The following is a 15,670-nucleotide window of genomic DNA, read 5'->3' as shown; positions in this document are numbered from 1 at the left end:
TGCCTGTCCTTCACAGAACCCCCTGCTGGCTGGCAGCTCTCACGTCCTGCCTGGGCGTGGGATTCCTTGAACACTCATCAGGTTTTCTTCTAGCTGCCCTGGCGAGCTGCCTGGTGCAACACCACCCAGAGAAACGGAGACAACGTAAGGAGCCCTGGCAAACTGGAGAAGGGAAGGCAGGGGCTGGGGCGAAGGGTGGGCTGGACCCAGAGAGTAGCAGGTCGCGAGAGAGCCGGGGGCCCAGAGGGGCTGGAGGTGGAGGGCAAGGCCACGTGGAGGGCAAGGAATCAGTGTAGGCTGAGCACGCTGGGGTGGAGACCCGGGCGCAGCAGCTCCCCGTGTCACAGGACCCCACTTCCCCGCCTGCAGAGGCCGGGGTGAGAGCAGTAACAGTAACTGGCGTCCACTGAACTCTCACTCTGTGTCCTCCACAGACTCTCCCCGCGGGAGTGACCGACCCAGGCTGGGGACGGGAAATTGTCAGAGCTTAGAGGTCACAGAGGTGAGGCTTTGACATCCCGGATGGTATCGTCGTTCGGGAACTAGCAGTGTCCCAAGTCTCTGTCAGTCAGTCCCCCTCCCATGAGGTGTGATTGTGTGTCACCGCGGAACACCTGTGATAGCACGCAAGGAACAGTGGCAGAATGGCAACCCAAATACGCGGCATTGTTATATCCCAGGGACCCCAACACAGCGCTCACGGGTTGAGCTGGATCGGAGCCTGCAGTCTAGACCGAAGGCCACACAGACACCAAGACCTCCTCCCCCGCAAGGAAATGTAAATGATAGAATTGGCGAATTACGACTGTCTGTAGGGAGAGAACAAGCACTTGCACCCAGCAGTGTCCTGGACGAGGTGCGTCAGAGGGGCCACTGCCTGGGAACACGCCCTCGAAGGACGGCGGCCTCTGAGCCTCGCCATTCTGTTGGCAGCTCTTCCTTGGAAGACAAGGATGTGTCACAAGGAAGGGGCCGGGCCAGGATGCAGGTGAACGGGCAGAAGCAGGAAGACACGGGAGGGGAACCGTCTTCCCCTACAGCAGTCGCAGTAATAGTAATGATGATGATAAATATTTAGACGCTATCTGCAGAGTGCATCTAAATGTACAGTTTCACCTATAGAATGATCATGCTGGGAGCTGTTCTTTGCCTTGAGATAAGCAGATTGCTTTAGTGACTCATCCAAGACCACAAAGCTAATAAGTAGCAGAGAGAGAACTCAGTACCACCAGCTTAATGTCCACCACATGGTAACCGAGTTAATCTCGCTGGGGAATGTGATTTGGATATAAGGACAGACCTGACACTGTGCCCATCATCCCAGCCAGGCCCTCTCCTTCCTACCACTGGTCCTTGCCAAAGCATCTTCCTTGCTGACTCCCAGTAGAGGAAATTCTCTGTCTGGCTATACCTTTCCAATTTACAATTATACGTAATTTAAAATCTTTCCAATAATGGATCAGTTCTTAAAGGTTAGTCACTAGTATAAGATTTATGGCAATAAGCACCATCTAAATATATTGGTAACTCGCTGTACATAGAGCAGCACGTCTAGGTGCTGGGATAGATAGAGCAATGAAATGGGCCTCAGAATATGACTGTTTATTACAACAAAAAGATGTCATTTCAAATTCCTGAGAGAAAATATGGACTTTATAATAAACGATGATAGAATAACTTGTCTGTTAAAAGAAAATTCAGTTGGATCTTTGCTGCTTACCATCAACATATAGATGCATCAAATATAAAAATACAAAGCCACAAATGTACTGGATAAAAGCATAGATGACTATTTTTATAATCTTGGAATGAGGGACTTTTTCATCCCAACATTATATTGATACAGCACATAATTTTAAATTTCATACAGCAGAAAATTACAAATAACATTTAAAGAGAAATAATAAACTGGGAAAAATATTTGCAAACTATATAACAGACTAAGAGTTAATATCTTTACTGATCACAGGTCTTCTACAAATCAATAAAAGGAAACAAATAGCCCAATGAAAATGGGAAAGGAAACACATAAGCTTTTTACCAAAGAAGAAATGCCAAACATATAAAAATATACTCAACTCTTAATAATAAGTATAGTGACACAAATAACTATACTGTTGTGTGTGTGTGTGTTTACCTACCAAGTACAAAGAATAAAGAGACTGAGCAAAGAATGTTGCCAGCTTGCTGGGAAATGCTTATTCTCATGAACTGGTAGTTGGCATGTAAACTGACATCACTTCTGGAGGAAAGTTTAGTAACATATACCCAAATTTAAAATATACACACTTACCCTTAGCCCAAGAATTTCAATTCAAAGAATTCATTTATTTTTCTTGTGGTAAAAGACAGGTACTATAAAATTTACCATTTTAACCATTTAAAAATGTACAGTTCGGTGGCATTCGGTGTACTCACATCGTTGTGTGCCCATCACCTCCATCTGCAGAACTTTTTTCTCTTCCTCAGTTGAAACTCTGCATCCATTAAACACGAACTCCCCATTCCCCCTGCCCCCCAGCCCCTGGCAACTGTGTCCTACTTTCTGTCTCTAGGAATTGGACGACTAAGAATCAATCTTAAGGAGAAAATTGTCTAAGAGCAACATATACATCCACGAAAGATGTATTCATTCAAAAAACATTTCCTGAGGACCTGCTGTATGCTAGGTAATAAACAAGATAGACCAGGTTACCTGATTTACGCACACGTCGTGACCAAGAGAAGGTAGACCGTGAACAAACGTGTAAGGAATAGAGCATTAAGTTGCCATAAAGACTCTGAAGAAAATAAACAGATTTATGTGACAGTGATTTGGGGGGGGGTGGGTGCTTTAGATAGGGCAGTAAGGAAAAATTCTCTCAAGCACTATTTATAATAGCCAACAAATCAGAAAAACTAAGCATCCAGGCAACACCCCTGCTAAGGCGGAGAATCCATCTGGCCAGATGTCACCATGTGCCAGTTTATTATAGACCGCAAGAGACTTTCTCAGAACGAACTCCCTTAATTCAGTGTGTCTTCTGTAGAGTATTTTCCTGGAGGGCAAAAGTTTCCAACATTTGGGGGTAGAAAATAATTTAGCAGGGGCGCACGCCAATGCTGCTTTATTCCGAGAAGGAATGTGTGGATGACAGTTTCAAGTGTTTGATGTCCAACCCCTCCTAAAACTGTAAACTAACAGCCAGACAGGGAAGAGGCTGATCTAAATCTTCTTTCTGTGGTTTTACGTTTGTTCTGGCAGGCTGAGCAACACGAAAAAAATTACAGTGCGTGCATGGGAAACATTCTCCCCTTTTTCTTGAGTAACTGACATGTTGGCGGGCCGGCGTGAGTTAGGGGCGATGGCGTTGCTGTGATACATGGACAGTCGAAATAGCATCAAGGGCCCGGCCTATCCTGAGCCCAGGCAGGAAATTCAAGGGTAATATAACACTTCACCGTTAAGTAATGCCATTGGAATAAAACCATGTTTGGGATGACTTTTGGCTTTCACTTGGAATTTCTGTTTCATTTGCTTCCAGAAAGAACTTTCCCCCTTAAAGTTCTTAACTTGCATTTCAAAAGTTTTTGTAGCTTTATAAATAGGATGTATACGAACTGGCCTTGAATTAAAGCTGTATGTCGTAGAACATGCTGAAAAACAAATCCAGTCCAGGACCTCCGTTTTCACTATGGGCTCCAGGGCAGCAGCTTCAGGAAATGGAAAGCGCAAGTCACAGGTTAGAGACCTCACTCTGCTACCTATTAGCCGGGTGACCCTGGGTGGATTCTTTGACCTTGGAGCCTGTAGAAGAGGAATAACAATAGTACCCGCTCAGAGGGGTTTTGTGAGGATAAAATGCAAGAGCATGAAAGGCTCGGTGCTCGCTAGCAATACAGCTTTTTCCTTCTTGCCTGGGCTTCAAAACTGAGTCGGGCATGATTGCCACAGAGTAGAAAAAGACTAAAATGGAAAATCAAAATTTATTTTTGTCTGAATAACTTGGCCATGGTTTGCTTTTCCCTGTTGGTTTTAAGCCATATTCCTCCCGTGCTGCCTCCTAGGCTGAGTTTCTGCATGATTGAAACACCATCTTCAGTTTCAAAGGAGCTCAGATGCACTGGAGCATCTCCAGATACTCGGATGGTGCAGGAGACTCAGACCCACGGCAGGAACTGGTGAAGGATCTGCAGGTATTTAACTGGGAGAAAACGCTGAGGGGACATGGGAGTTGCCTCCAAATACCTGAAGGGTAATATCATGTGGAAGAGAAATTAGATTAATTCTGCCTCTGGCTCCATAAGTGGAGACAGATTCTAGTTTTATGGATCGAAAACCTTAAAAAAAAAATCAGATTGTCAAGGAGACATGCTATCTTTTTTTTTTAACATCTTTATTGGAGTATAATTGCTTTACAATGGTGTGTTAGTTTCTGCTTTATAACAAAGTGAATCAGCTATATGCATACATATATCCCCATATCTCCTCCCTCTTGCATCTCCCTCCCACACTCCCTATCCCACCCCTCTAGGTGGTCACAGAGCACCGAGCTGATCTCCCTGTGCTATGCGGCTGCTTCCCACTAGCTATCTATTTTACGTTTGGTAATGTATATATGTCCATGCCTCTCTCTCACTTTGTCCCAGCTCACCCTTCCCTCTCCCCATATCCTCAAGTCCATGCTCTAGTAGGTCTTTATTCCCGTCTTACCCCTGGGTTCTTCTGATGTAGGGAATTCCAGAGGGATCCTATCCTTCACTTCGTGGGAGTCCTACAGGGAATTCTGCATCAGAAAAGGCTGGGTGAGCTGCCCTTTTAAGGTTCTTTCCAGGTCAGGGAGGCTGCAATTCAGGTAGCTACATAAATGCAACATTTTGCTGCAGGAACTTAAGGAAGAACAGCCCGGGCGGGGTGGGGGGGGGGGGTAAGGCACACGCGCGAACTTTCGCCTTCTATAACAAAAGAATGTCATGCCACGTTAGGAAAAAAGGCCTTTAACTGCGAGAAGCGAAAACGTTCATGGTTTAGCGGATCATATTTTACAGGTTCCTGTAGACACAGGGGCCAAATGAAACCAAGCCACGATCTTAGGCATCAAATTACACTTCACTTTTACCTTTTCCCCATGTGATTCTGACATACGTGATTAAAAATGAACCCGAACCTTTGACCTACCCATTTGGGTTTAGGGTTCCCCCTCCGTTTATTTTCTCTGTTCACCTGCAAACCTTTGCTGGTCGTTTCATAGAGACTTGGTCAACTGCTTTCAACAGCTTAACATTAAAGCCACTGAGAGCATAAACAGGAAGCTGGTGTTTAGGTGGGAGTTCCTAGGAATTTTATACCACTGACCACAGAGGCCAAGAGAGAAAGGAAATAGGAAAAACAGTGTAAATACCTGGGTGACTAATGACTTAGCGCAACTCAGCTGGCTTTTCTGAACACTTAGCAGGAAGTCCTTCCAGGGGAAACACCCTTCACATTTTTCAGGACCCCGCAAGGCACCGAAGGGCCAGATCGGGGCGTTTGCTGGTTAGCCTGCAGACTCTGCCCACGTCTCCAAAACGCCGGCTCTATTTGCATGCGCGCTGCAGACCGCTCGCCGAGCGCCTGGGCTCCAGGCCTGGGGCTGCAAAGGCTCGGAGGGCCACCCCCTTCCCGGTTCACACGGCGAGCGCCTAAGAGGATTTAGAATCAAGTGGGCACGTTTGCAGGCCTCGCTGTGAAGAGGCAGCTGGAGCGCGGCGCAGCCCCCCGCGCCCCGGGGCTGCATTGTCCTCCGAGGGGCCGCCGCCGGGGCTCCTTTGTGCGCGGGGCCGGCCCTGTCCTCCCGCCTGGCGCCCCCGCCAGCCCCCGCCCCCCCCCCGATGCAGACGGCTCCCTCCGGCCGCCGACCCGCCGGCTGCCGCGGTCCCCGCGCGGAGGAGCGGGCAGGGCGGCGGGCGGGCCATCTGCACGGAGACTGACGGCGGCCCCGGAAGGTCAGCGCCCCGACGACCGTCGTCTGAACAGCAGGCCACCCGGGCCTCCCAGCAACACAGGGACATCTGCTCCCCTTCATTCGGAGCCCCGGTTCCGATTTCACCAGAGGGCCCCCCTCCCGCCGACCCGGGCTCCGCGGAGGCGGGGGGACGGGGACCCCCGAGGGGCCAAGCAGACGCGCCGCCCGCCCCCCCCCCCCCCCCCCCGATCTGGGGCCGAGCGGCTGAGTCCGGCGGGGCGGGGGAGGGGTTCTCCCACGTGACCCAGGTGACGTCGTGCGGGGGAGGGGCGGCTGGCCGAGTGGGCGCGCGGGTCCCCCGAGCTCGCGGCGCGCGGAGGCGTCCCGGGTCTGCAGACGGGACGGACCCGGATCCCGCCCTGCGAGGAGGAGGGGTCGGGCAGCCCCGCGGACAGAAGGGTTTGGGGCTCTCCCACCCGCGCTGGGAAGAACCGGCGAAGGCGCGGGAAAGTTCGTAGCGAGCAGAGAGAGGCATCCATCAGGGATTCTCGTGCAGGGCCCCGGCGGGCAGTTGTAAAGCCAGCTGTCAGCGGGCGAGGCCGGAATCCTGCCTGGACGGCTGGCACCCAGACTCGTCCTGCCTTTTCTGCTTCGTATTTTGGCGAAACGATGGAAGGATGAGAGGACTGCGTTTCTGTTGAGTTTCCACCCCTAGATCATAAGCTCCCTGAACACAGACGCTGCATCTTATTCGTCATTGTCTCCCCGCCTCACACAAATGTTTGGACGCTAGACTAACGTGCGAAGGGCTTGGGGTGTGGTCCTTGTGACCTCTGGGTCCAACTGCTGTCGTTTTCCATTTGACTGAAACCAGGGCGTTGTGGAGAATGAACTTGTGGCTGCAGGGAGGTGTTATTTCATCACTTTGCACCCTGTTTCCTTCTTCCCTGCTTTTCCACAGACGTTTTATGGAGTGTCCCTGTGAACGAGGGAAATAAAGAAACGGGACACCCAGGCCTCAAGGTGTGGGCCGTTTGCCAGAGATGCTGTGCAAAAGTAAACAGCTAACCAGGACTCTGGGTGATGAGTGCTATTGACAGGAAATGAGGGGGTGGTCCCTAAAGCCTGCTTCTAGGGAGGGAAGGGGTCTAAGCAGAGGTGGGAAGCCGGGGTGGAAGTGTACCAGGAGAAGGCCTGCTGCTGACGCGGTTCCCTCTGCATGGATTCCCCCACCCCCACCCCGCCAAGATCGGTTTATCTCCTGTTCATTCTTTAGGCCTCGGGTGAAATGTGACTTCCCTGGTGCCTCCATAAGAGAAGGTCTTCCTATTAAGTGGTTCTGTAGCACCTGGCACTTTTTTTTTTTTTTTAAATACTCCTGACCAGTCCAGTTGGGCAATGTTCATCACCCCTATTCAACTGTAAGCTCTGGAGGCAGAAACCGGCCTTTCTTTTCATGAGCAGAGTCTCCGTGCCCAGCCCAGTGTTCCCTCAATAATTGGTTGGGCTAATGAATAATCAGGCTTTCCTTAAGTTAACGAGCAACTCGTTGCTCGAGTTTCTGTTCTGGGCGTGAGGGCAGGCGGTGAGCGTTCCACGCCGGTCCCCCCCCGGGGGGAACCACCTGGAACAGAGGAGCCGTGGCATAGAATGTATTATTTTCGTGGTCTTCTACGGCTCGGTGATCTCAGAACTGTTTTCTGTAGAACCGTCGTGAGGTCGGGTGCCATCATGAAGTGAGCCTGAGGACAGGGGCTTGAGGCGGGACAGACAGGGCTCTGCGCTGCAAGGAGTTTAGAGCCTTGACTGGCCTGCTGCCCTGTGTCCCAGCCAGGAGCATCTACGTAACACTTCGCAGCTGGGGGTGTGGATGGAGCTAAATAGTAACTTCGCTGCCCCGGTTCCCCCATCTCTTCATGGGCCCCGGGGCTGGAAGGGCCGGCCATGGGAGAGCCAGACAGGATTAATTTGCCCCCATCAAGGTTGGCTCCCTCATCCTGGCCTCTTTGTCACATCCTGGGACAAATCCCTCCTTTGGTTTTTGATGATAAGGGGAGAATCGAGGTTGTGGAGTAAAGAGGCAGACCTCAGTGGCTGGTGCTGCCTGACTTAAACTCCAGCTCTACCACTGCTTAGCTGTGTGACTTTGGAGGCCTTCCTTAGCCTCTCTGTGCCTCAGGCACTTTGCAATGAGAGATAATAGTATCGAATTTATGTGCTGTTATAATTTTTAAAACTCTGGTATGTACAGCTGTCCCTTGAACGACATGAGTTTGAACTGCGAGGGTCCACTTACATGCAGATTTTTTTCCCCCAATAAGTACAGTACTGCACGATCAGCGGGTCGTTTGACCCGTGGATGCTGAGTTGCGGATACAGAGGAACCTCAATTACGGAGGGCCGACTATAAATTGCGCTCGGATTTTCATGGAAGGTCGGGGCCCCTAACCCCCTGCGTAGTTCAGGAGTCAACAATATTAAGAATTCTCATGATAAGCATACATTTGACTTAAACGCTAGTAGCTGATTAATTAAACTTTGAATAGCCAACCTCCAGTAGGTTAGAGTAACTACTTAAGTCAAGTGTCAGTAGAACAGATCACAGAGGACTGTGGTCTGAGAGATGAGATTTTCTCCGCCATTGCCTTTGGAACTCAAATGATGCCTTCTGCACTTCATCATTGCTCTTCCAGCCAGAAGGATTCTAATTCTTTTTTTTTTTAATTTTTTAATTATTTTGAGATTTTTAATTGAAGTATAGTTGATTTACAAGGTTATGTTAGTTTCAGGTGTACAGCAAAGTGATTCAGTTATATATATATGTACATATATGTATATATGTATATATATTCTTTTTCAGATTCTTTTCTCTTCTAGGTTATTGCAAAATATTAATATAGTTCCCTGTGCTGTAGAGTAGAATTCCAGTTTTTAACCAGTGTTGGCTGAGCTCTCCCTCTAAGTAAATTTAGTTGTGATTCCATTACCCGTTATTCTCAAAGAGAGGGGCAGAGCAGCTGTAAATCAAGATTCAGAAATTTTGCCCGCAGTCCATATTCCAGGACTGACTAGTAGCCAAGGGCTAAGTTCCTCGGCATCAGGGTTGTGATCCAGGAGACCACACTATTTTAAACAGCAGAGACCTACTTACAACGAAAAGTAAATAGGATCTTGCCTTGTTTGTTGCAGCTTAATTTGACCATGAAAAAAATCAGGACTGGATTCTCAGAGAAGAAACATTTTCAGGGGTTGTAGGTAAGAGGACAGTGGGACAATTCACAATTGTTTTAAAATTGCACTTAAACCAGCCAGCCTAAAAGAAAGCTGCTTCTGGAAATTCAGAGGTACTCTGAAAATGAGTGTAGAAATGTCTTCTTACCCACATGCGTAATATGAACAGTTTCACTCCTTCAACTGTTCATTTTCTGCAAAGGACGTTAACTTGTGCGGAGTTTGCTAGACAAGATGTTTGGCGTAAATCTGTTTTCAGATATAATCTCCGACGCATTCATGAAGCGTCATACTTTGAAACAGGAAACAAAGGACATACTTTTCAAATATTGGCTCTATACATAAATAGAATCTCAATGCCCAGAACGGTGTGTGGCTCAAATATCCTCACATCACGTAACTCTTACTGGCAGGGGGGGTGGGGGGGTCACTACTTAGGGATTTCTAAAGATCAAAAGATTTTCTCTAAGGTGCTCTTTTAAAAAAAATGTTATTGAAGTCTAGCTGATTTACAATGTTGTGTTAATTTCTGCTCTACAGCAAAGTGACTCAGTTATACACACACACACACATATACACACATATTCTTTTTCATATTCTTTTCTGTTATGGTTTATCACAGGATATTGAATATAGTTCCCTGTGCTCTACGGTAGGACCTTGTTGTTGATGCATGCTGTACATAATAGTTGGCCTCTGCTCACCCCACACTCCCACTCCATCCCTCCCCCACCCTCCTCCCCCTTGGCAGCCACGTCTGTTCTCTATGTCCTTGAGTCTGTTTCTACTTCGTAGATAGGTTCATCTGTGTCAGATTTTAGATTCTACATATAAAATATGGTATTTGTCTTTCTACTAAGAAGATGCTCTTAAAGCAGAATCCAGTTTTAGACCTGGAGTACCTCGTGGGTACCACCTCAGTGCCTTTGGGCATCTCTTGTCCTTTGTTACAGCCACTGATGCAGGCTCTGAGCAGCTTCCTATAGGGGCCACCTGACAGGGCCCTGCCTCTTGCCCACACCTCACATCTCTGCTGAAGCTTCCAGCGTCTGCCGTGGAGCTTCTCTGGAGCCACATGGGGCCCGTGCGTTGACTAAGCCAGAAGTTCTGAGGAGTAAGTTTTGGGGGCAAACCTTTGACTGGTAGGGCATAAGCACTAATGGATAAATGCTTTCCTTTCGTCCCCCAGCTGGTGGGAGCGCTGTCAGATGATGGCCCTCAGCTGTTAGCCTCTGGGGTTTGCTGCAGCTAAAGGAATCTGCCTGGTGATCTGAAGATCACACCTCCTTCTAGTGACAAACTGCTTTGAAACGCCCTCTTGTCCTAATTTGGGACAACTCTAAAAGGCTGCCCCAGGTCCGGAGCTCCACATGGGTTGGCTGATGACTGTGTCACATCTCCACTTCTCCCTTTGTCTAATTCTGCTTCCTCCTTTCCCTTCACAAGTATTGATCCTGAGAGCAGCCCTCGATCAGCTACTTCCCTGGGAACACGACCTACAACAGCCCGTGAAACTTGGGTCGTGACCAGATGAGATAATTTGTATTCATAGGCTGGTGAGGTCAATGAACGACAAAACTTGGGTTATGAAAAGTACTCCATCTTATTAATACCAAACTGTAATTATGAGCGTCTTGCTAGTTGTCAATTGATTTTTTTTTTTTTAGCTGCTAATTGATTTTGGTTAAAATATACATATAGGGAGCAAAGGGGACTCTTTCTGAGAGTTCCTAAATACTTGCAGTCTGGACACACCTCACTTCAGATGCCAGATCTCCAACTCTGCTTGCAATTCTCAGTTTGGATTTTAGCCATTTCATAAAAGAGAATGCATTTTCACAGAGCTAAGTAGATGCAAACATTCCCTAGAGTTTTGATACATGGTCAGAAACTGTAGGACCTTTGTGGATTCATATATTCATGTACGGAATCCTAAGGTTCTGTGCCTCCTTTGCATGTATGGCTTGTTCAATCAGCTCTTGAAACTGAACCGTACCGATAAGGTAGATGCGTAATATAATTCAGATATATGCCAAGGTTCGCATTCAGTGGGCAACTGCAGAAACTTAAAAACATTAATTTTTATAAAGCTCTCTGAATATTTTCTTGAGTTATGACTCCGTATTTACCCAACAGCAGCTCTGTGAACTCTGTGGAGGTGTTGGGGAACTCAGGGTTGATCGGAAAGGTAGAATCGGTGTCCCAACCTGCCATCTGTTTGCACACGAGCCCACTTAGGTCGGAGTGCCTGGACAAATCAGCAAGGCACGTTTTTCTTCCTCGACCCTTCAAGTTCAGCTCTCGTCTCATCCGCAAGAAATGTCTCATCCCATTTGGGATCCTTTGGGAAAAGAACAAGGTGGTTCCTCTGAGTTCTTTCATGACCGAAAGTTACTGATCTGAGGAAGTAGTTTAGAAACCTTCTCCGACAAGTGCGTACAGCTCAGCACTGGTTATACTAATTCCACACTCCACTGCCTATTCTTCTGTACAGCCTCAGCATCACAGAGGGGACCGGTATAAAGAAAATGCACACACGATCACCGCTGATACATGTGATGGGCCTGAATGGCCGTGTCCACAGGCTGGTTCTGACAAGGATGCTGTGGAAGCTGGGCTCACCTCTTCTTTTTTTTTTTTTTTTTCCCTTAAATTAATTAATTAATTTTTGGCTGCATTGGGTCTTTGTTAGAAAGACCCATTAGAAAGCCTGCACGCGGGCTTTCTCTAGTTGTGGCGAGCCGGGGCTTCTCTTGTTGCGGAGCGCGGGCTCTAAGCGTGTGGGCTTCAGTAGTTGTGGCACGTGGGCTCAGTAGTTGTGGCTCACGGGCTCTAGAGCGCAGGCTCAGTAGTTGTGGCGCACGGGCTTAGTTGCTCCGCGCCATGTGGGATCTTCCCGGACCAGGGCTCGAACCCGTGTCCCCTGAATTGGCAGGTGGATTCTTAACCACTGCGCCGCCAGGGAAGTCCTCACCTCTTCTTAGGGCTTGAGTAAAGAACTGAGAACTTCTCCCCTTTTCATACGATCCTTCTGAGGCAAGCAAACTGGCTTTTCCACTTGATATCAAGCTTCTCAGATCTTTTACTGGAAGGGGCATGAGGGCTAATTAATCGAGGGACGCTGACCTTATACATGGTCCCGGTGAGCCCCACCTCCCATCTTCCCTCCCCACCTTCCTCCATCCGCAGCTCTGCTCTTCATGGTTTGCACGATCCTATCAGCTCTAAACATCTCTGGTTAGGAGGACTGTAAGAATGAACCCCCTCACGCTCCCCGTCTTTGAGGGTTGCCATGTGTGCTGCACTCCCGCCGTCACAGGGGCGGCAGAGGCCGGGAGCGGCGGGTAGACCGGACAGGAGAGGCCAGGAGAACAGAACAGTTCAGGGGAGTGATGAGCCCAGGTGCTGTCAGAGCCTGAGTCAGAGCTTGCTTCTGCTGGGCCCTGTAGTTTCTCAGTGAGGTTAGGCCGTCTCCCAGGGAGATGGTCTATGGGAATCTTGAACCCAGTCCTCCTGTTGGCCTCATCAATGTACATTTGGATGCCAACATCTTGCAGTTGTACTTGTGTTTGTCCTTTCCCTTGGACTTTTCCATTGAAAAAGCCACTGTTGAAAATGATAGTAGACTTTTCCAGTATTGGCACCTCTGTCATTTCCAGCTCTGATGGGCCATTGTATGGACCATCTATGCCCTCTCGTCAAGCCGGATTTAGCTCCTCACATAGTCACAGGTGGAATAAGGCAGCAGCCTCCAGCTGAAGTCTCTGACTTGACCCACATCCAAAACAATCTTCCTTACTTTCTCCAGGTTTGCTGTGCATACGTGTCTAGAATGGTTCCCTGTGGCCTGTGTATTCCAGACGATCAGGGACATGGTTTATGTTTTTCACCGCTGTTTCCTTGGCTGCTAGAACAGTGCTGGCACAGGTGACCCTCGGCTACTCTTGCCTGAGTAAATGAAGTCTGCTTCAGGTTCAAGCAGCAACCCTGGCAGTCTCCGGGCTGGGCTCTGAACGCACCATAGGGCGGAGTGACTGCATGGATGGCAAGAGATCAGAGTTGGGGACGCGGGGAAAGTGGAGAGACTGATGTTTAAACAGATCACTTCAGTACAGCATTTTTAAGAGCTATGAGGCTAGGGGTGAAGATCAGGGAAAGTGACCCAGAGTCCTGAGGACAGTAGGAATTGATCAATCCATCCACACTCCTCACGCTAGCGACAGGGGCCATTTGACATCTGTTCCCCTTCCTGCGCTTATCTTTTTTTTTTTTTAATAAATCTTTCTTTCTTTCTTTAATTTATTTTTGGCTGCATTGCGTCTTCGTTCCTGCGCGCAGGCTTTCTCTCGTTGCGGCGAGCGGGGGCCACTCTTCGTTGCAGTGCATGGGCTTCTCATTGCGGTGGCTTCTCTTGTTGCGGAGCATGGGCTCTAGGTGCTCAGGTTTCAGTAGTTGTGGCGCACGGGCTTAGTTGCTCTGTGGCATGTGCGATCTTCCCGGGCTCGAACCCGTGTCCCCTGCATTGGCAGGCGGATTCTTAACCACTGCGCCACCAGGGAAGTCCCCCTGCACTTATCGTTTTAATCTAAGTTCTCCTTACTTCCCAGCCAGCCAGCCCTTCTGTGCCAGGGAAGCTGATCTGCTTTCTGTAACCCCCAAGGACTGGCTGGATACTGTCTGGCCACTCGCATCCATGCTAGCCTTTCACTGTGAATTTATGTTCGTTACATCCCCAAAGGTTTTGCTCAAACCCAAGGGGACAGCCTTCCCTAATGAACTCTCTTCTGATTCCTTTATTTCCCTCCTGTGCAGAGCTTATGCTTCTGGCTTGTACAGTCTGATTCTCGGGGCCCAAATAAATCACACCGGCACAGAGTGTGAGCTGGATGTCTACAGATAAAAATCGTTCAAAGAAAGGTGTCAGGATTCTCCTCAGGTATTTTTATAAAGACAGGAAATGTAAAGCTTGTGCATTGCATTTCAATGTGGAAATGAACACCGTGGGAGGTGTCCACCTCCTTTTCCAGAGACTCCTACCCTCCCTCCCATCAAGACATAGTTCTGTATGTAAATTTAGCACTGTTTATAGATATGAATATTTGGGGGGAAATCTGGAGGGGAAGTGTATTAAAATGGGCTTTATAACCACTATCAAATTTTTATATTTGACTCCCAACTGAGTTATAGTCTCTTTAAGAATTTATCCATCTTTGTATTCCTATAGGAGAATAGTTAAGGAAACTAATAATAACAACTTTATAATTATGTATAGGGCTTTACAGTTCACATCTAAAGTAGATGTCACCTCCTCTGAGAAACTGTCCTGAATCTCCAGTACTCTAATATTCATCGAAACAAATCCGCAGATAAGTGAACCTGCACAGTTCAAACCTGTGTTGCTTTAGGGTCAAGTGTAATTTACGTTACATGCCTGACTCCTTAGCAGACAGACTTCTCCAAAGGGGAACTTGGCTTTTTCATTTGCAGGCTTTTGTGATCTGGCTCATGATAAATAAATAAGATAAATAAATGAATGAACGGATGAATGAATGAATGAATGATGTTCCCGGATTAAATATTTGATTATGATAGAAAAAAGAAAAAGAAAAGCAGATAAATCGCGCTAAGAACGGTGGGGAAAGTATTTGTGGGAGAAAGTTTGGAGTTGTAGATAAAAGTCAGTCTCTGAATTTTCCTGAGTTCCTTTATCCCTAGAGTAGATGAGGAGTTCGTGGTATTAATCGGGGCCAGCACTTCCGCAGTGTTGTGAGACTGATTTAATTCCGCCCTATCTTTCCCTAAGACTTAGGAAAGAGAAAGTGTTCCAAGATTCACAAAAGTATAGAACCGATAGCTGCCATGTGAATGATAGAGTATTAGGTGCTTCTCTGCGTATTTTCTCCTTCATGCTTAAATGTTAATCTCTGAGTTATGCCCTATAATAATAGATCCAACTGAAAAAGTGTTTCTGGAACTAATGCATAAAATATGTGCATGCAGTCTGAAGACTGAAAAATGGTTCATTCTTGGGGGGAAAAAGAATGGTATGAAAGTTACTGCCACTCTGGGGAAACAGAACGTGATTCTCTACAAGGTTAGCTGATTTTATATACTGATTGCCAAACTGTTCAATAAAATATGAATACTTATTATGGCAATCCATATCACTCGTTACATATCCTATTTCGGGGGTGATGTGCGCCTTCTTGAAGAAACGTACACTAACTAGGTAATGTCAGACATTGTAAAGTGAGTGGAAATTGAGCCTGAAGTTCTTCCTCCCTACTGGTTGCCCAACTAGACTTTAACCTCTAGGAAAAGACTAAAACTATAAACAATTCTTAGTATCCATGGTAACATGCATAAGAAGGTAATTATTTTTTCTTTCCATTCTTAAATTTCAGAGTTTAATAGCATATTATATGCATTGCCTCAGGCCCACAGTTCCTCCAGTTGGTCATTAAGTATCAGGAAATGCCCTCTCTACCAGTCATTGTGGCTTAAATAAAGTGCCA

The sequence above is a fragment of the Monodon monoceros genome, unplaced genomic scaffold (genome assembly GCF_005190385.1).
Source record: "Monodon monoceros isolate NGI ecotype Baffin Bay Population unplaced genomic scaffold, NGI_Narwhal_1 Super_Scaffold_21, whole genome shotgun sequence".
NCBI classification, from domain to species: Eukaryota; Metazoa; Chordata; class Mammalia; order Artiodactyla; family Monodontidae; genus Monodon; species Monodon monoceros.
The sequence above is the reverse complement of the archived record's forward strand: the minus strand, read 5'-3'. Positions refer to the sequence as shown.